The 26601-nt window shown below is 41.7% G+C and overlaps 1 long non-coding RNA gene across 3 annotated transcripts; it reads left to right on the top strand.

Moving 5' to 3' along the window:
- The first annotated feature begins 318 nt into the window (after positions 1 to 318).
- Positions 319 to 4080, top strand: LOC148054825 (uncharacterized). Of its 3 annotated transcripts, XR_015706937.1 has the most exons (5): positions 319 to 458; positions 800 to 874; positions 1409 to 1553; positions 1831 to 1928; positions 2716 to 3461. It is a non-coding gene; the product is annotated as an uncharacterized LOC148054825 (long non-coding RNA). The 3 variants fall into 3 exon arrangements; XR_015706938.1 differs by lacking the exons at positions 1409 to 1553; positions 2716 to 3461 and adding an exon at positions 4005 to 4080; XR_015706936.1 differs by lacking the exon at positions 1409 to 1553.
- Positions 4081 to 26601: the final 22521 nt, after the last annotated feature.

Raw genomic sequence — 26601 nt, forward strand, 5'->3', positions numbered from 1 at the left:
CAACCCAGTTCAAACAGGTTTTGCTAGAAACTGATAAGTGGAGGTGAGCAGAGGAATTTGAAATGTAGGTTTATTGCCAAATTGATAGGATTAGTCGGTCAAATACCAGTCATTTCTTTTGAAGAAAATAATTATGGGGGAAAAAAAAAAATCTATCTGCTTTTTTTAGGTTTCACTTGTTCTTGTTTTTAGTATGTGGACACACAGCTGTCCTGAGAATGTCATAAATGCAAAATCCTGATGTGCTAAATTTCTGCAATTAGCATTCCTCTTTAATTAGGTGCATGTAGGTGTCTCTGTGATGACTTCACTCGGTTTGCACCCCCGTGTCTTTTCAGCTCAGGGGTCAAAAGAGAAAACCAAGAAGCAGGAGATTCTTGTGTTTTGGACGGATCAGATACTACTACCAAGTTGTCAGCCAGGTGGTTGGTGACTCTTCTTAAGCTTTTTAAATCAAGGTACTTTTGGAAATGTGCAATGTTGATATCATACCTTCATTTGTCTTAATTATAGCAGATTAAAAGACAAAACATGTGCAGCAAATGCTATCTTAGTGCTTTTTGTTAGTAATAGCAAAGAATTTTTGACATAGCTTATCAAACCTAAAAGCAGTGATATAAAAAGAATGTGGAAATATATTGCTTAGATCAGAGCTTCATCAAAATTATTGAATATTATTAGTCCAAAGCAGCTAAATAAAGATGTCTCATATTATCTTAACATGCTGGGCATTATATGTCTATAATAGCTTGTAAAACTGAGTAACAGCCTTTCCAGTCCCCCTCAATTACTTTTTTAGGATAGGCGGATTGTGAAGAGAGAACCACAGAAAATACTCAACCGCACATTGGCAACTTGCATATAATGAAAAAAGGTTTGTTTGTTTTTGTGTATTGAAGGGTGGGGTTTTTTGGATTTTTTTTTTTTTGTTTTGGTGGTTTTATTGGTGGGGTTCCCAGACTGCCCACAAGCAGAGCATAGGATGGCTTTGGCTGAAGGGAATTAAAAAACAAGAGGTTACTCTAGGGCAATGTTCTAGTTTGTAACTACTCCCTACCATCAGTATTACATCTAGCCAGTAGTGTAAGTGCTTATTTCACTAATGACTTAGTTTTATAGCAAATGTGTCTGATTTTTGCAGCAAGGTAAACTAATATACATCAGAAATTACATCTGATAAATAGAGCACCCATCAAATATAGGTACAGGGTTTTGCATACTTAGAGCTATTCAAACCTATAGCAATCCTCCTTTGTGCCTTCAGAACCTACCTGAGGTTTTGTTTGATCCAAAATTGCTGATAAAATTTAATGGCTAATTTCGGCTCATGAGCTTTGCAGGGAGAAATATTTGATTTACAAAGTGAGGGAGGTGTCATGCCTTTCCATCCTTTCCATTCAACACTCAGGTGGTCAGAGCATTTACCAGCGATGGGGGAAGTGGCATTCAAGTATTCTGAGGGCAGGATTTGGACTTGTGTTGCCCATAGCCCATGAGTTCCTAAATCTGTGGTTTGCATCAGGCAGAGGGAGCCTGGCCCTCTCCTACTCAAGGTGAGCCCACTGAGTTGGTCAGGGAGCGCTGTGTTCTCCCACCATCGTGAATGCTTGTATGAGCTCTAGCTTTTAACTTCTGCGGTTGCTCTTGTTCAACACCTCCAAGTGGAATAAAAGCTTCATTTCTGACTCAGTGCGAACCAGGGCCTTCTGTTTCCTTACTTCAGGAAAATAAAATAGCCCCCGCTGCACTTTTATCTTGATTTGATCTCGATCTTTGTTTTCTTAAAATGCTTTGGTTTGGTGGCTAAACCAAAATATTAATCATGCTCAGGAGTCCTGCCTGAAACCCTCCCTCCCGCTCGCAAGGCGGGCGTGACCCGAGAGGAAGGCAGAAGGGGCTGACAACGGGAAAGCATTCTGCAAAGCGTGGTAAGTCTAATCACTAAAGTACGATCATTCTTCATGTCTCAGTATGAAATTTCCCTGAGCAATGTGCAAAAATAACAAGCCAGAAAGACCTTACTGGCTGAAAATACAGAGAATACTGTGAAAGCCACCATGGTAAATTGTTTGGTTATTACATAGCACTAACTTCTTTTTTATATCGAACTCAGAAAATGACATGTTTTATTGTAATATCACCACTATAATCTTTGGGCTGTATTTAGCTGTTTATGTAACATCATAAACCTTCGAACGAGGCCTTGCCTGGCCTCTGAACCATCAAAAGGGTTATTTTCTGTGGGGAAACTGCCTGCTGTCTGGGGAGGACTGGTGCGGAGTCAGGCTTTGAGCTGGATAGCCACTAAGTGGAGCAGGCAGGGAACCTCTGGGTCCCGGACTCAATTGCCCTTCACATCAGGTGTGGAGTTTCTTTCCTGGTGCCAGCTTATTTGCAAATGTTTTCTTGTGTGAGAGCAAGAGACCTTATCACCAATTCTTACTGCTACTTTTCGATATTCCAGTCCGCATCCTGCACTGTGTAGAGTAATTCTGTGTGAACAAGTGCAATTTAAGGCATCCTAAAATTTCCACTTCTATAGCATATGGAGAGATTTGTAAATGTAATTTTTTAGTGGGTGTTTGCAAAAGCCATACCAGCCAATGCATGCTTATGAATGCTTTCTAGGCCATTTCTTCTGCAAAACTCTGTTCTGGATTGCAGATAATTAAAGAAAGAAGTTTAATTGTTCAGTTTGGTGTATGTTTTTTTCAGATTTTGTTAGTAGAAAAGCCTTTGCACTTCAAGTGCTGGAGGAGAGCATGCCTATGGCATTTTGAAACTATTTTCATCACAGAAGAACAGAGCATTTTGCACAAAATCACATACAGGATTGAACCCAACCTGGATTTCCTGACTTCTGGTTCTCTGTTGTACTTATTAGCTGTTTTTTTTCATGTAGACAAATGAAATATAGACAGTTTTGAAGAATACTGTGTTGAAAAATAGGCATTTGGAGTCTCTATGAAACTGAATTTTTAACATGCTTTCTAAGCTCAAAATAATCCATTTTGATTATAAAGCTTCAAGCAGTTTTGCAGAGATAGGTGTTGAGAACACTGTGTCATTTGCATTATGAAGCATAACGTGTTGAAGTCCTTATTCAAGCCCGTGAAAACGCTTGCTGACTTCGGCAGGCTTTGGATGAATCCCATATTTGCCAACTTGTAAAAATACTGTCAATATAGAACTCGAGTTTTGACTGTAGAAATTTCAGTTTGACAACCTAATTGGTAAAGACTTTAATACAAGTATTTATACGCTCACTAGTTTACAAAATATGTTCCCCGAACTTAACAACTTGATCATTCATTCTTTCCTTATTTATGAAAATCATAATTTTGTGTATAGAATTGCAACCTGCACAATGAAAAGGCATTTTTGAAGCTTTAATTTCTAATATTTTCCCCCTTTATCAAGCTTGGATGTTTTGTGAGTGTTTATACCCGAAGCATAGAGCATGCCAGAAACAAATAAAGCCGTTTTCCCCTCTGAATATTCCTAAATTGCCTTATTATTAAGTTACTACTTGGAATACCCTTGAAACACAAATACCCTCAGTTTTAATTGAGGAGGTGTTTTGTTTTAGGTATCAGAAGGTAAATAGTGTTCCTGTAGGTTTCCCCCCCTGCCTTGAAGTACTACTACACCAAATATTATGCATCTTTTTCAAGAGACCTCCTGTTCTTTAATGAACCGGGTTTTGTCAAGGCAAGTAAAATAGATTGAAATGCTCTTGTAACTCTCCAGTCTGAGGGGAGGGATCATAATAAGTTTCAGGAACATTGTGGTTCTGAATATACTAAGGAGAAAAATCATCAAAACAGAAAAAAGAAAAACAGCATGAGCAATTATGTGCCTGTTTCCCATGGGTATTTATGCACCACATATTTAAACTTTTTTACGTACATCCTATTCAGTAAAAATTAATAGTAACATAAATTAGCTCCAGTTCTATGTTTGGGCTCAATTGTGCCTAATCACTTTCTGATATAATCCCCTAGCTCCAGACAAAATTCTGCCCAAGGTGAATTTGATAATTTCCTAACACGAACTCTGCTTCGCTGTCTTCTGTGCAACTACCCTGAGGATGCGGCTGCTGCCGAGTGTGCAGACCCAGTCACTAATCTGCAGGCAACAACTTGCATACGAACACTGTCTTTCAGAACTGTTGACTGCCTTTCAATGTTTAAAGTTTTGAATGATCAGGCTGAATTAATAAAGTAAATCAATGTCCAGAATGTGTAACCTTTGCAGTTTCTGCAGGTACGTGTTTGTATGGGTATCTCAACATGGGCTTGTATAACTCATCACCTCTAACTTCATCAAAATCATATTTTGTAAATATTCTCATACAAAAAAGACTACTTCTCCAGTCTAATTTCTTTTTATTTATTCTGAAATAGTTATTTTTTTGTCCACTAATCACTTAGTCTGTTGCTCTTTTTCCCTCTTTTTTAATAGGAGATTAGGTGTTTGCCAGTTGTCCTCTAAACTCATTGAAGAACTTTGACTCTGTCCAAGGCAAGAAATGCTGTTGATAGGTTGACATGGAGTTCATGTGGGGAGCTTGCTCAGGTCATGTATATTGTCAGCACCAAAAGCTGAGATTCACAGCATTAGCAGAAAGACAGCTATTTAAACAAGCAGAGCCATCCTCCATCCTAAAGGTGCGAGTTCACACTGGGCAAGAATCCGCCCCAAGCTTTTATCTCCACATTAAATCCTCATTCTAATGTGAAGGAGTGTTTGCTCAGAAGAGTGCTGACAGTTAAGATGGGGAAAAAAAAAATCTGTGCTTAAAAACTCCCGAAAGGATTTAATCTACAGAAACATACCCAGTCTTGCATTATAAATTTTTTAAATCACTGTTAAATGTTTTCTTTTCCATTATCTAAGACCAATCCGCCACCTAATTACGTCATCTTTTAAGTATAATTAATGCATTCTTGAAACACAGTAGAGATTCCACTTAACGCTGGGATTTGTGCATTATAGACATCAGACTGCTTATAGTACAGAGCACCCTGGTGTCTCTGGCACCCACTATACAAAGATGGGTCCGTGGGCTCTGCCTCCCTGGCCCCTCTGGCCCCACAGGTGATCTGGTCCATCAGCAGGAGCTTCCTCCTGGCAGAGGGCTGCGCCTTCGGTCCCTGTCCCACAGCTCACTCCCTTGGCAGTGCTGCCGCACTCCTCCGAGTCTTCTGGCAGCAATCTGCAGGGGGAGGGACTGAGGTGACCCACCATCGCTGCTCCAGGACGGAGCCAAAGCCTGTTTGTGAGCTGGATTGGATCTGCAGCTGAAGAAACAACCTCTTGTGCCAAGGCTATCAGTAACATGGCTCTGCGAGTAGTGGGTTAGTGTGACTTGGCGATCACCGGGCACACGTCAGGCAAACGAAAATGCTATTTCAGACTTCTCTTGAAGCATCTTTCCAATATTCTCACTGTCACGTCTTATTGCAGACTTTCCTCTTAAAGGCTAGCGCAACAGCTTACAAAGAGATGGGGGATGAAGTGAAACAAACCAGATTTTACGTTCTTTCTACCTAAAATTTCTTACTCTGTGAATTTAAATTCGCATTAGGCCTTGGCTCTGACAGCAGCTACTCCTGAGCCTCCCATGAGCAAAGTGTATTTGGCTGAGCCCACTCACCAGGGTTCACAGGTTTTTTCTTCTTGCAGCAGCAGGACTTTCTGAACAAGCATAGACAAATGAGGAGGAAAATGGCAGACAAGGTAAAATACCCTTTTCTTTCCCTGTGCGTTCCCAAGTCCTGTATTGTTACCAGTTCAGTAAGACCATGAGTGATCACAGGATTCAGAAGAATACAAAAGCCAACTCATCTATCAAGTGCCAGGAAAAGAAAAACAACCCACCAAATGGAAATGGCTAATCTGCTGCGTCAGCCACAGCACATCGTAGGAGCCTGCTCATCCCTCTGTTGCCAATTTACGGCTGAAGAGCAAAGCGTCAGCATCTTGAGCAGCATATGGCAAGTGGCAGCATTTCACGCAAATCATAAGGTCTTAGATATCGCAATAACTACGCAAGGATTTCATTAGCAAGGCCTGTCCTTTTTCCCTAAGGCCGGTCATCATCGCAGACTTGCTAATAAATCTGGTCTGAAAGTTATGTATCTGATCCTAAATTATCCTTTCCACCAACTTTCTGCAAAACCCAGATGGGGATCTAACTGCCATTCTGCTTTTTCAAGCTTGCCTCAGGATTAGTATTATAAAAATCAAATAGGAAGGTAATGAAAATACATCTTCCTGGCAGGGTACATGCTCTGGGGCAAAGTCAGTTAATGCAGAGATTAAATTCAAAACTGATACATGCATGATAAGTCTGGATAATATGATTTGCAAAATGATACCATACTTTAGATTCAGGCTCTGATACCTTTTGTGTGTCTGCCTTCTCTGGGAGCAGAGTCTCTTGTGGACCACTGAGGTACCGAAGTCGTCCTTTCCAGCAACCACACACCGTACGTGGCTACATCAACCAAAGCTGGTAAAGCATCTATTTATTTAATCCCCACCTAGGAGGCTATTAAATTCACTGGTATTCTGGGACTGACAATTGGTTACTAATGCCTCTAGTACTTCCACTGCAGCTGGCATTTATACGAATAAAGATACAAATCTAGCTTTGAATTTAACTCATTTCATGCTATGAGCAAAAAATATGTTTGTGGGAACTTAGTATGACAACATGTATTCACATTACATGATACATCAGTTATGCAGGTATCCTGGAAAAAAACGTTTTAAGGTGTGTTTAATGGGCAAACATCTAAAGATACAAAGGTAATAATCTTTGCCATCTTGCAGTAATTCATTGAAGTACATTTGTAAGGTAGCAAAAGAATATGTTTCTATAACAGTTCTATAACTGCTCAATTATAACGATAATAGTGAACTATATTAAATAGAATAAAGGTGAATTCTCTCTCATTCAAGTACGAAATTGCTGATTTGCAGAAGGAAATAATTTTCCTGACAAAGGTCCAAATGATAATTTAATGCTTTATAACTGGACTTTTCAGCCTTGCTGCAGAACTCTCTCGCAGGGTTACAGGTCTGGATGAAAAGAACATGTAATAATTCTTGATAAAATTCTGCAGACTTCTTACTATCATTTCTGTGGGACTCTTTCTATAAAATTCTAGCTTCTTTTTTGTATTCTGTGAGATTTTTCCATAAAGTAATTACCGTTTTTAAGTTTCTCTTGATTTTTCCTGTTCTTTTTTTCTGTTCACAGACATACGTACACCTTGGAGAGTATGTGCGAGCGATTTGACAGGAAATTAAGGGGTTTTGTGATGAAAGTACTGGCCTGAAGCTCCAGATATCTGGACTCAGCACCTGGCTCTGTACCAAGGCTTTTGAGTGACCTAGAGCAGGCAGCGGCTGGCACCCCGGCGCAGCTCTGCGAGGCATGGGGAGCAGACAGGCCATGTTGGACACAGAGCGTGGCTCTGGGCAGGGCTCGGTGGCTCCACGCTACACCTTCCTTCTAGCCAGGAGATGCAGCAGCAGCCCAACCAGGCCTGAGGGCACTGAGTTGCACCCGGCGGGACCACAGCTGATGCTAAGCCAGGTTTAGGCAGCCTCACCAGCATCCCACTGACCTGCCCCAGCTCCTGTTTAGCTGGTGAGCAGACCCGCAGCTCCTCGTGCAGGTGTCACCCCTGGCACCCGCAGACCCCGCACAGCAGCACCCCCCCACCCTTGGCAGAGTGTGGGGGCCCCTTTAGCTCTGTCCCTGCCCCAGGGATTCATCCCAACCGCAGCGATATTCCAGTCACTCTCCTGTAGCCTTTCCCAAAGCTCCAGTGATGCTCATCTCATCTCAAAGGCCATCTCATTGCAGCTCCCAGGTAACTCCTCCAGATAATGCCTGCATAAATGGAGGCAGCCACAGATCTCTCTCTAATAAGGTAAACATGATTATTTTGCTTTGGGGTTTAGTGTGGCTAACTCATTCCCTGAGCTACATATTTTGTGTGTGACATTACTTTTGTAAACATCAGTATGCTTCGTTATTGCTCTGTTTTGAAAGCCAATTGCTTTCAAAACAGGAATTACCAGGAATTATGGTATGTTGTCAGCTTTCTCAAATGAGGCTGCAGCAAGACTGGAAATTATTGACCCTACAGTAAATCAGATAATCCCCCTAGGCTTCAGTTTCTCCATATGAAAAAGTGGGAGCAATGCAGGGTTTTAGTAAAAGCTCTGGATACTGAAGGACACCAGGTAGTGGAGAACTGCAGAATGTGCCTTGTTGCTTGCTCAGTAGTCAGGTAATCTCACCAGAATTAACCTTCCTCAAAAAACGTTACCTCTGGATGCAAATTATTATTTGTTTTAAGAATGTATATGTATCTGAAAGGAATGATAATACGCTGAGTAGAATGAAGATAATTCTGGACGTAGAACAAACATAGCTGAGCTTTCAGCTGGGGTCAGTGTATCTTGATGCCAGAATAAACACACTCTAGTTTTTCTTTGGCCTTCCTTTGGAAAAACTAGCTGAGCACACATAGCTGCCAACTTCTGTTGGCTGAGTTGACACGCTTCTTACAAATACAGATTTAACTCAGCCAGTGATTACAATAGACTTTCTTTGCCTTTATATGGTTGTTTCATATTTCTCTGCATCTAGCTCAGCCTACTCCCAATTATGTCTTCATAGATTAAGAAACAAGCTTTGTGTTTCTGGGCATCCTTTGCAATTTTCTTAAAATAGTGTGACAGTGACGCTTTTACGCTTGAGGGGTGCTAAACCCATGACTTCTAGTCAGATGTTGAAACCTGATAGCATCAATAAAGAATGATGCTGAATAAGTATTAGAGCAGCCCCCTTTTCACCCGATAAATCTGTTCTTGATCATTCTCCCCTCAGATTGATCCATATTCAGCTTTTAAAAAAATGTTCTTAAATCAGCAGCAGACTTTGTTCACACATGGAATATTTCTTTGTCCAAATCTTCACCATATTTAAGCAGAAGGGTGTTTATGTTCCCCAAAGAAAGAGTTTTCTCCAGGACATGGTCTGTTAGCATTGCATTAGGAGAACAAGTCTGGTAGCTGGAACACACATCTCTGTGCTACTGACTTCTCTCTTTACCCAGCATGAATAGATGTGCAAAATGGTGTGTGACTATTAACCCATATACAACGGCTCCTGATGACCCCTGATTTCCACTCTCTGTAGTGGCAAGTACCACTAAACATTGCTTTTTTTTTTTCTCCCGGGTTAGGACTGTCAGAAGTTCAGTGGTTACCCCCTCTTTGGCAGATGCAATAGATAGAAGGGGAGGTACAGTCAAGCAGAAGAGGCAACAAAAACAGGTGAGAAAAGGTATTGGGAAATGTTGATATAACCAGTATTTGTCACTAGCCTATTCTGCTTGCAATAATAGATTGTTACTTTTTCCATCCTGATAATATCAGTGTGGTCCCAGCCCAGTGCCCATGAAAAGAGTCTTTCCAGTGCACTTACTTAGAATGAATCCAAACCAGGGTAACACAAGGAAGACATGTATCATTACATACTACGTGTATTTGTCTGGCATGTGTTAGATTTTCTTTTTTATCAGTTATAAAGACTGCAGTGCTTTCAAAAATTTCTTTTTGTGGCATTTTCCTATTTCAGGTATATTTTGCACAATATTATCTAAGCTGAAGTCCATTGAAAACCTGGATGCATTCTTGTAACTCGCAATCACCTTTAAAATCCAAGACAAATCAGTCAGGAACTAAGAGCAAAATAGTACATTGGCCAAAGTAAAGAATTAAAATCCTCTGGATTGGAAACACTTCTTTCCATGGCAAGCACTGCCTTGCCCTCTTTTATTTGAGAGGTCAGTACAGGAAAGTACATAGTTTGTATAGTAAGAAAGTACAGCCAATCTCTCTGTATTTGATGGTGATTTTCTGCTATAAACCAGCATTATCTCAGGACACTCCTTTGTTTCTTCATGGGAAGCTTTGTAGAGGGCAAATAGGATAATGTCGTGAGTCTGCAAGAGTCAGTGTAACAATACCACAAATTCCCAGCCAGCCTCAGCCTTCGTTATTCCTGGGTCAAAGCCAGGTGCTGGGGTGCTAGGAGTGTTGCTGTCATTCCTTTTTACCAAGTTGCCTTTTGTCTGCCACCACTTCCTTACCGCAACAGCCCTGCTTTCCCTTCAACAACAACTGGTAAGGTGTGGTCAAGTTTGCACTGTCTGGCATTCCACTTGCTGCAGCCCCAGCACTGCTGCTAGGATCATTAACACCACTGAAATTCCCTAAAGTCACAAAATTCCCTAAAGAAGGGTTTAACAGAACAAGAAAATAATGCTGGCAAAGGCAGGAAAGCGCAGGCAGGGTTGGGGATGTTTGGGCAAGAAAATCCTGAAGCTGCTTCAAAAGGGGAAAGCTGTGGCCAGGGAAGAGTCCAGCTCCTGGGGGCAGCCCCTGCTTGGCAGGACCTCACCTGGACTTCCTATATTGGCAATTTGCACCAGATTTCTATGCCTCCCACACCCTGGGTGACTAGGGGAAAGGAGAGAGAGACACCGTGAACCAGCAGTGATGTGTGAGCAGGTTGACTCAGCCCAGAATCAGGCTTACCCACTGGCTGAAAGCGAGGACGTTTCGATACCAAAGGTATGGCACAGGCACTCCCAGCTGGCTTTTCTTTGCCTGAAATAGCTGAATGTTTGCCCTAGCTCCGTCTTTTCCTTTCTTTCAGCAATATCCATTTACCTCACATTAAAGTATGCAAAATAGCTTGTTTAGATAACATGAGCCTTATCAACATGTTATCTTTTCAACACAGCCAATTAACCCCAGTCAGAGCTACATTAGTCCACTACTGAAATAAGACACAGTAATTTCTAGCCATACAAATCATGCAGAATGAGGATTTTGGCCACTGAAACAAAAGCACCTTATACAGTTTTCTTATTCCTAACACTTCAGCAAGAATTGGGTAAGGCATTTGCTCTTGCACGGCAAACAGCTGCCTCTGTTCACTTAACTGGGAGGACCAACAGCTCTGACGAAACTCAGAGTCAACAGAGAGGTTCCAATTGGCATCCTTCAAAATTCAGGGGTGCACTGACGGGCTGCATTTGGAAGAGCTATATCACTCTTAGTTCCTGTGTTTTGTGTTTGTGGTGGCATGGATCCTCTCTGTGTCTGAGTTCATATCACAGCTGTGTACCTCTGGGATATAAATATTCATTGGTAAAACATAAGTGAAGATTTACTCTGTAGCATAACTACTCAGGGTTGGCTTCAGTTCCAGCGTGGGTGGATGAGACCTGTGTGGTCACATCACATGAACAGGGTTGTATGCAACACCAGGCAGCACTTTGGCTGTTTGCAGGTGAGTCTGTGTTTTCTGTAGCCAGAAAGTGCATCTATATGTTCACGTACCAGCTTTCTGGAAAACTCTGGCCACCTGACCTCATGGCTCTTAGCAAAATAATTTTAATATATCAGCTGTGAGGATTATATATTTTCCTACATTTGCTATGAATGTTGTAAACAACGTGCACGCATTTTTGCTAAACAAAATCTGTCTTTTTTTTTTACTGTTCTTTGAGATTGTAAAAACTAAACAGATTCTTGTGGGACTGAAATGACAATAGGACTGCCTGTCAGTTAATGAGTTCCAGGATATTTCCATATTTAATAGCTAGTACGTATGAAGACAGAATGAAAGGCACTTTGATTTCTTTTTTGGCAATACTGCCTTTAAAGAAGTTTAAATGTTTGCTTAGAGGCCACTTGAAATGCTTGCTTGGGGAGGCAGGAGAGGAAGGGAAGACCTCTAGTTCATGACATGGTTTTAGTTCGTTAAACTGGGGAGTGTTTACATTTTTGTTTGCTAAATGTGGAAACAGCGCATGTCTTTCAGCTGAAAGTGGCATCTGGGAAAGCGTGTTGAAATAGAAAAAGCACAGAGCAAAGGAATGGCTTATTAAGCTGCAGCAGGGCTGTCTTGTATGTTTCTGGAAGACATTAGTGGGAGAATGTGTTCTAAAATACATTAAGAAAAAGAAGCAGCTCACATTTCGTAAGCGTTTCGTGTTGTTCATATATGGCACACCATTTTGTCAAGAGCTGTATTTCTTCCATAACTAGAAAAGTCATCTCTGCTTTCTACTGCAGTAACATTAATGCTGCAGAGGCCACAACAAAGGCTTATGGCTTTATTACTATTTCCTCGCATGTCTTATGACTTAATGTTTAAGTGTCATATCACAAAATCCAAGTTTACACGTGCTGCTGAACAGGGCTGATGGAATTGAAGCACTGCGATGTGCTGACACGCTTTGGCGGTTAGGGACCATTTTACTGAAAGCAGAGTCAGTAAAGTCAGACTTCAGTCTGCTGGAAGTCTGCTTTGTGGCATCTCCAATGTGGAGCAGAGGCTGAAATTCACTGCAGGGCTTCAGAGATCCCTGTAACATTTTGGTGATGCCTGGGGGCCCTGTACCTGAGCTAGAGAGGAAGGGTCATCCTTTCAGTCCCGGGAATGAAGTCAGCACTTAATTACCATAAAAAGAAACATAGAGTTGTGATACTTCTACTCCAGCCTCTAAAAACATAGAAAAGCTATCCACTGCTGGCTGTCTTTTGAATTAACGATAATTGGATTTAAATGTGATAAGATGTCACTAATAGGATAGCAGGAGAAATCTGTGTCATACACAAGGTGTATAGATGGGGCGAATACCGATATTAACACTGGCAACAAGTAACATCTTAAAATATTGGCACTAAAGAGAAACTGTTGGGGGGGGGGGGGGGCATTTTTTGAAAGGACAATCTGAGGTGGTGTTTTTGAAAAAACAAAGGACAAACCAGTCGTGACATGCCTCGGGGTTATCCAAGGTGGGCCAGGGCTGGGGAGGAAGCATGCAGGGCTTCAGCAGCACACAGCAAAACTGCCGAGTGCCAGGACCTTGCTCCTTTTCCTGAAGCAGGAGGAGCAGCCTTCAGAAGTCTAGGAAACCCTGCTGCAAATGAAGGGAAATGGTTGTCCTGGGCTTCCAGGTGAAACCTTCTCAAATCTGTGCACTAGCACAAACTACACAGAGAAAAATGGACCAAAAAGATGTACCTAGTGTTTCCCTTCACCTTCCCAGCTGCAAGGAAAGGTAGGTACAATGCACGTTCAGGCTCCCATTTGACAAAGTACTATCTATCTAAACCACACATAAAGCTCAGCGTGGACTAAAATTCTCTATTGCGTAGTTGTAGCCATCTACATCTGGGCTCTGTGGTACTTTCAGCATAAGCTGCATACCTAAAAAAATAGTACTGTTGTATTGGGGAAGGAAGAAGAAAAAGAGGGAATGAGAATATCGGTGCCTTCACATCCCAGCTCCAGCAAGCAAATCTAACTATTTTTGCGAACAGCCTTCATCGCTCTAAATTCATCATAAGAGAGCTGAAGCAGAGGTCCAAAAGACTGATTTTGGCAGAAAATGCAGACTAAGTGAGAAAAGATTCTGCTTTTGATTGTTCAGTCCCATCCTGAGGTCTGCAAATTAGCCCATCAGACAGTTATTAATTAACATCACGCTACAGAAAATATCTTTATTCAGGAAAACATAAAAAGGGCTTGGGCAATCCATTTTAGGTCAACAATCTAAACTTATCATTAGGGTAAACTTTTCGCTAAAATTCTGTGATTTTTTTTTTTTTTTTTAACTTGAAAGGTGCTCAGAGAGGACAGAACCGTTTAGTGAATCAGATCCAAGAGATATTTCACCAATGCTCAAGGCAGACGTTATCAAGAAGGATCATTTGTATTGGCAGTCCTTCAAAGGTTACCCTCTAACCATGCTCAAATCAGGTTAGTCCCACAGAGAACTCCTACTTTATTTTGGGCATGGCTTCAAAGTCTGCAGCCATACAAGTTAGAAGACGACTGTTAAATTTTAACTGACATTACAGTTTCTTTCTAATCTGTTAAACTCGACTAACCTGTGATTGGCAAATACATATTTTTAGACATCTGCATGTTAGTAAACACATGGAGGCTGATCAAGACAGTTCTGCTCCCCTGGGTTTTGAATGCAGCTTTTTTAGTAAAAAATTGGAATGGTTTCATCTTTAATGGATTGTAAGAATTTTTTCTCCATTTAGCCAACTTAGTTTTACTTTGTTTCTTTTTGGAAAGCTTTAGCATGTATTTAACATGGCTCTGTAAAGCTGAGAATCCTCTTTCCCTCATATCTCCAGTCTTCCTTCCTGAGCAGCAATTTTCTGAAACACATCACTTTGGCCTGTCACTGATTGAGCATTAGCTATTCTAAAAATGTCCTCTTTGTGTCTAAAGGGATTTGGTCTGGCTGCCTGACATAAGGCTGCGAAAAACAGCCCCCAGCTCTCTCTTGGTCTGCCGCATGCCAGTGTGGAGCCCAGGCTGTCACCACCCAGGTATCCCACGGAAGATGCTGACAAGCTGCACCACCTTCACTTGTGAAAATTGCCAGAGTCAAAGGGAGGGATGGGAAGGATATTCTGCTTTTCCTAGAAGCAGGATGCGCAGCAAACTGGGCGCTGTAACATCAATGCTTGCAGCACACTATAGATGGACAAAGAGGCTGCATGGACCTAATCGATGTACAGTCTACAAAATAAATATTTGAACTGAATCAGGCCTCTTAAGGCACTCTGTTCATGTGCAACATGCTACATACACTGACTGCTGTCCCAGTGACACAGTGAACGAGAAAATGCACCACACAGATGCACACGCCCTCGTGTTTCGAGCTAGCTTAAAATTCAAAAGATCTTTGTAAGCTTCTGTTCTGTGCCCATGACACCTGATCATCCCCTGTAGTCAGAAGGAGGTGGGCACATTTTCCATAAATTTACAAGCATTACTGAAGTTTGGCATCATCGTTACAGTTATACTTTAGGAGATTTCTTCATTCTTAAAAACTTTTTAAAACCACAGCCTAAAAGATGCACCAATACTTTTCTCCCTGTGACGACTAATACTGCAGGGTACCCCAGGGAGAAATATGGGTTGTACAGGGCTCTCTTGTGCTATATTTTCTTTTTCAAAGGTATTTTTATTTCTTCAAAGACCTATTTATGGAGTTAAAAAAATACATCAGCTGATCTTCTCACTGTAGGTTTTTCCTATATGGTGACAATGCTATGCAAAAAATATTTTTTCTATTTTTTCAATTTTCTGAGGCCAAAAGAATGTAATGAAAATCATGAGCTAAAAGATGCACCAAGATACTTACATTCACTGGAACATAGGCCCCAGCAATGTGCTTTTATAAAGTATAAGAATTTACTTTCGATAGAACAGACCATTAATAAAAAGACCATTATTAAAAAGAATCTAATATAAACACATTACAGCTTAGACCAGAGCTTTTACTGAATTAATTCCTAGTTGAATAAAATGGCGGTGTTTAGAATAATGTCTAATTTGATTTCAGAACTGGCATTGATGGAGTATCCACCATAGGTCTTAGCAAATTGCTCCAGCAAGTTAGATGGTCAAAACTTTGCGGTTTACTTAAATCATCTGGTATCAGCTCCTAGTTCTTGAATGTTGTCACATGGGTAAGTTTCTGGTCCTTCTATTCTCGTATTTGCAATCTCCGTGTAGGTACTGAAAAGCCACAGTCAACTTCTGACAGAATGACAGAGAGGTGGATGTTGGCAGGGACCTCTGGAGGTCATCTTGTCCAAGCCCCCTGCTCAAAGCAGGGCCACCTAGAGCTGGTTGCCCAGAGCTCTGCCCACTCCAGCTTTGAATATCTCCAAGGATGGAGACTCCAAAACCTCTCTGGGCGACCTATTCCAGTGTTTGATTACCCCACAGTGACAAAGCTTTTTCTTATGTTTAAGGGGAATTTCCTGTGTTTCAGGTTTTGCCCATTGCCTCTTCTCCTGTCACAGTCCTGTCACTGCAGAGAAGAGTCTGGCTCATTCTTCTTTAGTGCTCACCACAACCATCAGGTATTTATAAACGATACGATGTTCAATTAATTACTCCCTGTGATCTCAAATTCTTTTTAGAATCCGTTTCTTCCCCCTTCAGTGACTACCGCCTGGATTCTTCCATTTTGGACAAATTCATTCCCATTCGCTAATGTACATTAATCATTCAGTTTGTCAGCTCATGCAGACTGAATTGTAGCCATGGACTGGCTGCTTTACAGTTTGCCAGCTCCCCATCTTCATGGTAAATTGTCATACGTGAATTTAAATTGTTTCTGTGTTTGAGATTTGCTAAAGTGATTGGAGTGGAGGACCGTAGCAAACTTGCTTTTGCTCTTGCTCTGAAGTCCGTGTTCCTACGCAATATAACCAGGAATGGAAATGAGAGTAAACAGAAAAGACGCAGAGGAAGAAGGGACGCTGTTTGGATGACCTAATTTGGTCAGGGATTTGGAAGTTCATAATAATTTGCAGTTGTTTACTACTCTCATTTGGTATTTCTACACTAAGAGTAGATTTTACTTACAAGATCTGGCAAAGGGATGGTTACTACTTATTAATACAGCTTTGTTATTCAAAAGAGAGCTTAAGATAGAAATTAATTGACAGTCTACCCACAGTTGCACTTTACAATTCATAATGCAGTACATGAACAGGAACAGTATATTCTATAAACTTGCTCAGGTTCTACACGTCTCTAGATCTTGAATAGACAGGCCAGTGACTCAAGGCAGTCTTGCTAAAAGATGCTGTAGTCATGGCTCACAAAAACCCACTAAAGTCACGACCAAAAGGTATGAGTGACTTCAGTGTGAGCACTGTGACCCTTCATCCATGCCCTGGGCTTTTATCTGACTGCTTTCCTGTTAGTGGGAACTCGAAAAGTGCCTCTTCTCCCAGGAAAACCATGAGCTGCTGATATGCAACCTTAGGTTGTTGAACTCGGCCTGAACCCTATTTATTTTTACTTCTGCAGAGAGGACGCGAATTATCCTTCTGACACCAGATCTGAGTAAGTAGATGAACTCCATGTGATCGCATTCTTTCTATTGCAGGAGGCAGCAGCAGACTCCAGTGCTTCCTCTCAGTACTCTGTTCCTATATATATTGCTGCGTGGCATGGGTATGCTTACATGGTCATGTGGGAAAAGGATCGCATAGCTTGAGAAAAAGTGTGTAGGAGTGAATTATTCTCAAACAGAGAGAAGAGAGTCCACAGGAGTTCACAGTTGAGCAAATCTTGCAGGTCTTAGCTGAGAAAAAATTGCATGAGTTGCATACGGTCTCTTATGCTATCTGCAGTAACAACAAAAAGGATATTGGGTCCCAAAAATGCCCAATATTTTGATTCAGACATAAATGAAAGGCAGATTTTACAGATAGGAGTCTCACTCTCACACGTAAATAGTGGACTGATACTGTTTCCAGCCCTTCTCCAAACTTGAGTGAGACCCTGATCTTGGTTCCCCAAGTCCAGGGGCTTCGCTCTCCCCGTGTTTCCTTCATGCCAAGGAGGATCCACTGGCAGCTGGGGAGCCTGCTCACTGGGATTTGGGCTGGTGCTGTGTAGCTGGTGCCTTGGTTTTCATTCCACAGCAGAATCTGAAGGGAAGGAAAGGGGCAGCTCTTTCTCCCCTCCTGAAAGCAGCAGTGTGAGACTTGTTTCTGTGGTGGTCACTGTATCTTGAGCAAATGAGGAACTGAAGCCTTCTTGGAAGTCATTATAAACCCTAATAGAAAGTGCTGCAATGCTGCTCATTTAGTCAGCTGCCAGGAAAGCCCTTACTGTCAGATGTGATGTACTTCAATGAGAAACTCAGCTTAGCAAGAGGACTGCTCTTTAGACTACAGGGCTGGTTCCCGTGACTTATCAGGGCAGCTCTTGCGGCTAGGTTTTACCCAGGCATGCAAGAAGTAACATAAACTATTGCTTTACATGCTAATATTGGAAGAATGGCAACTCAGAAGGTAAGGAAAGTAGTGTGATAACGGGGAAGGATGTTTCAGTTCTTACGGTTCAGGCCTGGAACAGGGGCAGAAGTCCTAGGTGCTCTTAGGAGACGTTCAATATTCTTCACGTTACCTCCCCGATTTCTTTCCCCAGAGCTTGCAGAACCACTGATATATAATTTCCCTAGGTAACCTCCCCGATGACATTCAGTAACAGGGATAAAATGAAAGAAGGGCAAAGGGGAAGTGCACAGCATCCAGGATCATTGAATGGTAGTAACTGAACACGACCAGGTGTGAGAGCTGCTTCTAAAAAAGCAAGAGCTGATCTCCAAAAAACAGAGTGTTTTGTTCCAGCCTGAATGACTTCTGTGTCTTTCTTACCACCTCCCTGAGTAGCTGCTAGCTTTTTCTTTCACAGTTTCTTTTATGATATCCCAGAAGGGAGATTTCAATTCTGGTGTAATTTCCAGCCATTTCTTGAGATGCTGGGCAACAGTCAATCCTCATCTAGTCAAATCAGTAAAAGCTAATTCTCAACTGGGCTTTCTCTGTACTTGCATAATTTTTTGCTGCTGTTTGTAAGAGGTTTCCTGATGTTTGTCCTATTTTAAGAAAATAATCTGAGCCAGCTTATGCATACAAACTCCAGAAATCTCCATGTCTAAAGATGGCCTTGAGACTCGATTCCTTTAGTTCTGCTGCGGGCTGCAGCAAAATAAATCGATCTCTGAAAGGAAGCAAAATGGAGCTTGATTTATTTGGTCAGGGTTCAACCCTACCTGTCGCACAATGCAGCCCTTCTCTCCAGGGCTGACTAATACCCACGTAATAAGAAGCAGCCTTTGCAGAGTGAGCTGAGCAGCAGCCAGTGGCAACAGCAAGTCTTGACAGGGCTTGCTAACAAGCAGAGAGAGAGAAACATTGGAAATGCAGCTCATGGCAAAAGAAGAGCTGCAAGAGATCAGACAGAAAAGAGGTGAAGATGAGTACAAACAGAAACACTTGAAAACTGTACAGATGTTATTAAAAGGAGAAAGAGCTTTAAAAAGGAAGGCGAGGAAGGGAAAAGGCAGCATGAAAAAACCACCAAGTTAGCAAGGGGTGAACTGAATTAGCTGTGTACACACAGTGTGTGCCAGAGGAGGAAAGGAGCAGAATGCAATGTTCTCTCTGGCCAGAGTCAGTCCAGCATGGTATTGCTGCAGCACACACAGATAAAAAAATCTGGACTAGATCTAGTAGCTGCAAAGAGAATACAAGGTGATGGGAGCAGGAATTCATTTCAGAGCCGAGCTTCCATAAGCTCAGCAACTTTCTCCGTATGATCTAGTAACTGCTATCTGCAGAAAATGGCCCAAGATGAATCTCAGTTACCTGAAGCATAAGTGATTCATTTGGCTTTGGGAGAGATGGTCAATTGCTGAGATCAGACTGGGAAGCTGTGAGGTGTTTTATTTATAGTCAAATAATTCGATTTAGAATGTTTGAATTGTAATTAAAGATAAACTTTTCTCATGACTCCAGCAAAGCTCACAACTACTTTCATAATCTGTTACAGACAGTTTGGCAAACATTTGTCAGTTTTTCCAGACATCCTGGAACAAAATTTATTCAGCAATAATGAGAAAAGTACTAAGAAATGGACTTGTGAAAACCAATTGTACATGTCCCCAGTAAAATTTCAAGCAAAGTTAAAATCTATAGCTACTTTTCCATTGCTAATGTGATGAAGGTAAGAATGAAAATGCCAACAGTAATTTTTTTTTTTTTTTTTTTTGGGGGGGGAATACACCAGGCTGAAAGACAAGCAAAAAATTTGCATGACTAATTTTAGCAATCTTGAATTACTTTTTAAGAACCAGGTGCTCCGGCCATGGCTGAACATTAGGGCAAGGTATGTTCTCTATTGCAGCGCACTGGAACCCTAACCCAGTACTGTCCAGTCAACAGTAACAGTTGCTTCTCAGCACATTTGAGATACGGCTGTCGACTTTGGCAGTAGAAACTCAATGCTTATGTTACCTGGAAGCATCCTACCCTCCACAGCTTGTCAGGAGTTATATATACTTTCAAATAATTATAGGGTGTTTTATGAATGTATAGTTAATAAACAGAGAATAAAGAAGGGCCTGTTTTTCAAATAGTGAAACCTATGAGCCTGCAAATGGTGTATTTACACACAGGTGACACTATTGAACAGAAGAGACAGGTGAAATTTCAATTTTACCACATAAATGCTGAATTGTACAGCCTGCAAGTCCCACGTACATTTGGCAGCAAATTCCATATTTCTGGGTTTTGATAGATATTTAAGTGTACCTTAAGATTTGTACAGAAGGACATGTAAGCTATTGCCGTCAGAGTATTTGGAGCGTGTTTTTACCAAGGCATTTTAAAAGAGACTAGAAAGAAAGCCTAACTACGGTGCTTTTAAATGTTCCGACCTGAGCAGTTATTAAGGACAGACAGTCATTGCAGCCAGCCTACAGCTCGCTGCACAGTGCGGACTGCTATCCAAAAAGAACAGTCAGGAAGTTCCAGAACTGCACAAAGCAGCAACGTGTTAAAGCAGAGGGAGATGGAAAATCAACTCGATAATTCAAAATCCTTCAGGGAAAACCTGTGTCCCTCTTGTCCCTGTTAAGAGAGCTGCTACTGTTCCTTTTGCATTACATGGTCATGAAAAAGATCTGAGAAGCAAAGTATAGTATATACAGCTGGAAGGAAAGAGCCTGTGTAAAGGGGGTGTTTGCTGGAGTATATTCTGAGAACATATTGCATGGAAACTTTTTAATTCCAAGGGAAATGGAATATCTGCTTAGTTTTATCCTCGTAATGCTGATGCCAGGACCCTGGACTGCCAGAACTGAGAATGCCCAGGGAAAATCCCAGCTGCTGCTGCAGAAGCACCTACCCTGCCAACGTTCCTCTTAACATTAAATCCAGTCCTAAATGATGTTAAAAGCTGTCTCAGGACAGCCCAGTTTTGACCACTACATCACAGAATGATTAATTTTAAGGTTGTTGGTTTGTTTTTTTTTTTTTTAAACAGACAGATGGAGCTTATCACTGAGCCTACAGAGGGTTCCATGCAGGAAAACTGTTTCCATGTAAGTGTATTATTTAGTTTATTTATCTGTATTTTCATACGCAGTTATGCCATAACAGCAGCTTTTTAACTAGAATATGTCACATGGAAGTTTATTGTTTCTCCAAGCATTGTGGAGCACTTACCATATCCAAGATCAAGTCTTCCCAGTTATGGTTGAATATGAATAGACTGTGCTCAAGAAGCAGGCTTAGTATTAAATGAGAACAAGCCTCTGTTGATTACCCACCATTGTAGTGCTGTTTACAGTGGGTTCCTCTGTTGCCTCTGTTTCTCTCTTAAAAAACAAAACTGCATATTTACCATAGAAACTGTCATGAGCTATATTAAACAAAAGCACACTTTAGAAAAATCACTAATTTTAGAATGATCATAAATATTTATACCAGACAGACCATAAACAGCACCTTAGAGACTATGCTCTGTTTATATAAATACCTTTTAATTTAGAAAATACTGATTTGACAGACTGAGGCAGCCATAGCCAACAAACATATATTTGAAAAAACCGCTATACAGTCTCCTGTGACCGAAGTTTCCCCATTCGTACAGCATTCAGCTTTTGTTTCTGATTGAAGTTACTCATAAGAGTTGCCTGCCATATTTTTTTTTTTTTATAGCTGTCTATTAATCCTGAGTTCTCATGCTGGAACTCTTGCTCAGGCACAGACGTTATAGCTGGAAGCATAAAGACAGGTCCTTTTAGCCCGGCTCCCAGTCATGCAAAGGGTTTCTGCACAAGACCAAGAGTCCGTCGCCGGGTGCAGGGCTTCAGGCTGCAAGCTGTAGGCAACAGGGACCACGCAGGGTTGTGTGGTTAGCACACTGGAGCTCCCATCCTCCTGAGCTGCTGCTGCAATATAAACCAAAGTATTTTTTTACAGCAGTAAAAAAGTATTTGAATTGTTCAAAAGCACTCTTGCAAATAAGACTGTTGGTCTGGGATTATCCCAGCCTGGGCTGCTGAAAATTGAACCCAGCAAAGAATGAGTCTGTTCTGCAGCTGGATGAGTGCCCTGCTCCTATCCCCATCTGGTCACACAGGCCCACGAGAAGGGAGGAAACATACAGGCGAAGGAGGAGGGCAGAGTGAATTTTTTGGTGGCACCTTGCACTTGGATTGACTTAGAGCTGTTGAGAAACCATCGTCCTAGAAATGATTTCTCTAAGAGTCTTTTTAAAATTGGATCTTGGTCTCAGGCCATGTAAGTCTCATTTTCTGCCCAGAACAGATGATTACCTCTGGAAATACGTCTGCCATCCACGGGTTATAATTGCAGTTGGAGGCTATTTTCAGATGTTCTTAACCCAAAAAGATATAATTAAATGTTAGTTCTGTACACAGGCTGAAAATACAAGAAAACCATGCTGCTGAAAATCCTTCTATTTCATTTGCAGATTGCAATGGATTGTGCAGCAGTGTTGTCCACTTAAAATCATTTTTTGTTATCACAGAGTAGAGCCTGTGACTGTCCTTTTCTGATCAAAAGGAGGGGTTACCCACTTCCCTCATCTGTGAGCAGGTTCAAAGCTGGGGTGTGGGAAATGAGGGAGCAGCTGAGTTTCAGAATCTGCACCCAAGCCACTAGCAGTAATGGCACTGGATTCCCCAGTTATAATGAGGCCACATTCCCCAAAACAAAAGTATTATTTATCTAACATTTCCTATCCTGCAGCAGAAAATGGGAACCAAGTTGACCAAAAACCTTACTAATGAGAAGTTATTTGCCAAGTTGCCATGTCCCATTAAGACGGCACAGTATTTTATACACTTGCATTACTGTACTTTTTTCCCAAGTTTGAGCCCAGTTTCCTGAAATGAAAGCAATTTCATATAAAATATGAAGGCATGATGTGAGGAACAGCAGCTGAGGGCTCCGGGTGCACAAATACCATTGCAGCATCTAGTTTTAGTGACACAGATTGTGGGAAAGGGCAGCTCTTCTAGAAGGATTTTTAAGCTTGCATGATGGGGGCAAAGCGTAACTGAGCTACAATAAGATCTGCCTTTTCTCTCTGATCCTGATATTCTGATATCCAGATTATGTTGAACTGTCCTTGGTCGTGTTCTGTGCCTTAGTATTATAATAGTTTAACAACATTCTTAGCAAGTTTACTTAGTTAATCCAAATAAAGCCAAACTCCCAAGAACATGTTGGGTTTGGTGGTTTGCTGAATCTGTGATTTTATCAGAATGTTTATTTTGGTGCTTTGCCTATCTGCTAGACCTCTCTTACTACTTTTTAACTTCATTGCTCGTTTGTGGCTGCTCTGCGCGTAAATCAATGATGGCATCGTATGGTTTTGACTGCAACTTTTTCTAAATATATCTGGTTTATATGGGATAAATTCAAGTCACTGGGTGGAATAATGAATTCTTCAGAGAACTACCCAGAAAGATGTTTCTCAAGAAGCAATGAGGCTAGCACAGGGTCCTACAAAAGTACTTCCCTGAATGCTGCTGTCTCACTGGCCCTTTCTTGATTTTTCTCTTATAGCATAGCACTTGGCCTTCACATGAATTCACTCCCTTATTAAAAGCAAGAAAACACCCAGAACTCCAAACAAAGTGCTTCTGGGCTTCAAAGGGCGGGGGGGGGGGGGAGGGGGGGAGCGGCGGGCAGGAGGGCAGGAGGGGGCTGGACTTGTGTGCACTGAGCTTAGGGATATACAGGGGAATTTTTCAGAAGGGCAGGGGAGAACCAGGGCTCACTCACTGTCTACAATGGTTTTCAAAATTAATCATAGAATCACAGAATCATTTAGGTTGGAAAGGACCTTTAAGATCATCAAGTCCAACAGTAAACCTAACACTGCCAAGTCCACCACTAAACCGTGTCCCTAAGCACCACATCTACACGGCTTGTAAATACCTCCAGGGATGGGGACTCAACCACTTCCCTGGGCAGCCTGTTCCAATGCTTGACAATCCTTTTGGTGAAGAAATTTTTCCTAATATCCAATCTAAACCTCCCCTGGCGCAACTTGAGGCCTGCTTTTCAAGGAAGCTTGCTAACCCCTTTTATGTGTTGCTGTCTCTTGAAATAAAGCTTTGGCAAACTTTTGGGCTGTGACCTCTACAGATTACTTGTTCATAGAATCATAGAACGCTTTGGGATGGAAGGGACCTTTAAAGGTCATCTAGTCCATCCCCCCTGCAATTGGCAGGGACACCTACAACTAGATCAGGTTGCTCAGAGCCCCATCCAGCCTCGCCTTGACTGTTTCCAGGGATGGGGCATCTACCACCTCTCTGGCCAACCTGTTTAGTGTTTCACCACCCTCACTGTAAAAAATTTCATCCTTATATCTAGTCTAAATCTACCTTCTTTTAGTTTAAAGCCATTACCCCTCATCCTATCACAACAGGTCCTGCTAAAAAGTTTGTCCCCATCTTTCTTATAAGCCCTCTTTAAGTATTGAAAGACTGCAATAAGGTCTCCCTGGAGCCTTCTCTTCTCCAGGCTGAACAACTCCAACTCTCTCAGCCTTTCCTCATAGGAGAGGTGTTCCACCCCTCTGATCATTTTTGTGGCCCTACATCTCCACATCAAGTCCTCTTAACTGACAGTCCTTGCATTTCAGCTATGCAACCCTAACTCACGTTGGTGAGATAAGCACATAGGATGGATGGCTTAGATGCAACTGTGCTTGCTGCTGTGAAGAAAGGTTGCAGCTTAGAGCACTAGTGCTGGCTGTCCTCTATTTGAGGTCCTCTAAGCAGCATTGTCCCAAAAAACGTGGAGAACTTGGGAATCTGTGTGCAGAAATTAGGCTTTTTTTTGAGAGAGAGAGGATTGTGGCCTCGTGGTCTGTGGTTTGCAGGTTGAAATCAAGTTGTTGTATCGAGCATAAAAGAGTACCTTGTAGCAGTAGGAATGTGAGCTGGGGGTCAAGCTCTGACATGAGCATGTGGAATCCTTCTCCTCATGGAAATCAAGCCCAGGACAGAGTGTTTTAAATGCAGCTCCAGCAAAGAAAACCTCCTATTGAGCACAGCTGGTGGGCTAGGGGGTAGGGAAGGATGCCTACCACTGACACTTCTGGCATTTCTCCTCAGCTCTTAAATTTTTTTTTTTTTTTTGGTGAAGGCTCATTTAGCCGTTCTGAGAGATATGATATGACCACTAGATCCCAGAAGCACCCAGAGTATAAAGGGCAGACTGTGAGGCCTCATACCTTTCATTTTCCAAAGATTTAAGGCTAGAAATGCATCTGTCTTCTGAGCCTTCAAGAAGTTAAAATTGTGGTTCCTTCTCATGCTCTTCATATCTGTGCCTTTAAACCCACATCCTAACCCTGCATATTTTGGGGACTTGGTAGTCTTTGTGCTATAAAGGGGCCTGGTAGAAGATCCACACTCCCCTTCTCTCCTCTGTTTGTGAAGCCTTAAATAGCCATGGTGCCCAATAGTCTGCCCATCTGCGTTGCCCCTGCAGTCCCACGTGTAAGGCTGTGACTCAGGCTGACCTCAGGAAAGGTCTGGAGGACAAGCTGGATAGTCAGAAATGTGGCCAAAGTGCTCTGTGGACCAACTCCCCATAACTTCAGAGCAGCCCACTCTGCTGCTCAAAGCCACGATTAACGAGAGCAGCTCCTCGCCTCGCTGAGGAGTTCTTACACTAGGGCCAGATCCAGAAGGTGCAAACCTGACTTAGTGCACTTTTAGCTCCCTTCAGCCTCCCTGCAAGTCCCTGGGAAGCTACCCGGGGTACAGTCTTTGCCTGAGATATAATTACTTATTCATTACCTGATTCTGCTGTACGCTCACTGCTCAATTATCCAGGATAAGGATGAGGTGGGACAACCTAGATAAAGCAAAGACTCATGATATAAAACATATGTAAATGAGGCTATAAGAACACACTGAGTGTGTTCACCTTTGCCATCAGCTCTCTAAAGAGAAGAAGGAGCAGCTTTAACTACAAGTAGGCGAAGCTGTGTCTGAGGAGAGCATAAAACATCTTCTGTTATGAGCTCCATAATAGAGGCATCAGCTAAAGGCAGGGCCTGATTATTCCACAGCTTGGGTAAGTGTATGTACATTTCAGATGACGTCCCATTTTTAAATGAAAAAGAAAACCCTGTTCATTGAAAATGAAGCTGAAACATTGTTTAATATGGGATCTGTTGTGGGATCTCCTTGGAAACGTGGTAGTTGTGTCCTTATGGTACTGTCTGGTAAAGTGAATTTATGAATACATATTTTGCTACCTCAGCATTGCTGAAATCAGAATAACAACACATGACTATGTTTTATTTCTTATTAGGGAAAATATTTTGTAGCATCTTGACTACGTTTATGACAAGGTATTTATCAAAAGAGTTTGGACAAATGTTTCAGTGTAGACTGTGTTTCTAGCCATTGCTGAATGCTCAATAAATCTATACATTCTTGGAAAAAATGTAACTTTCCACACTGAAGAACTGTTTAAGAACTCTGTAAAACCATGTAAAGAAATTAGAAGTGTTTTTTTCTGGAAAAGGCAAATACTGTATGCATTTCAGAGAGGGATTCTGCCATTTTCTCCATGAAAACCAGTTTCCTCTGA

The sequence above is a fragment of the Nipponia nippon genome, unplaced genomic scaffold, assembly GCF_047370975.1.
Source record: "Nipponia nippon isolate SJK-2023a ecotype South Korea unplaced genomic scaffold, ASM4737097v1 scaffold_3, whole genome shotgun sequence".
NCBI lineage: Eukaryota > Metazoa > Chordata > Aves > Pelecaniformes > Threskiornithidae > Nipponia > Nipponia nippon.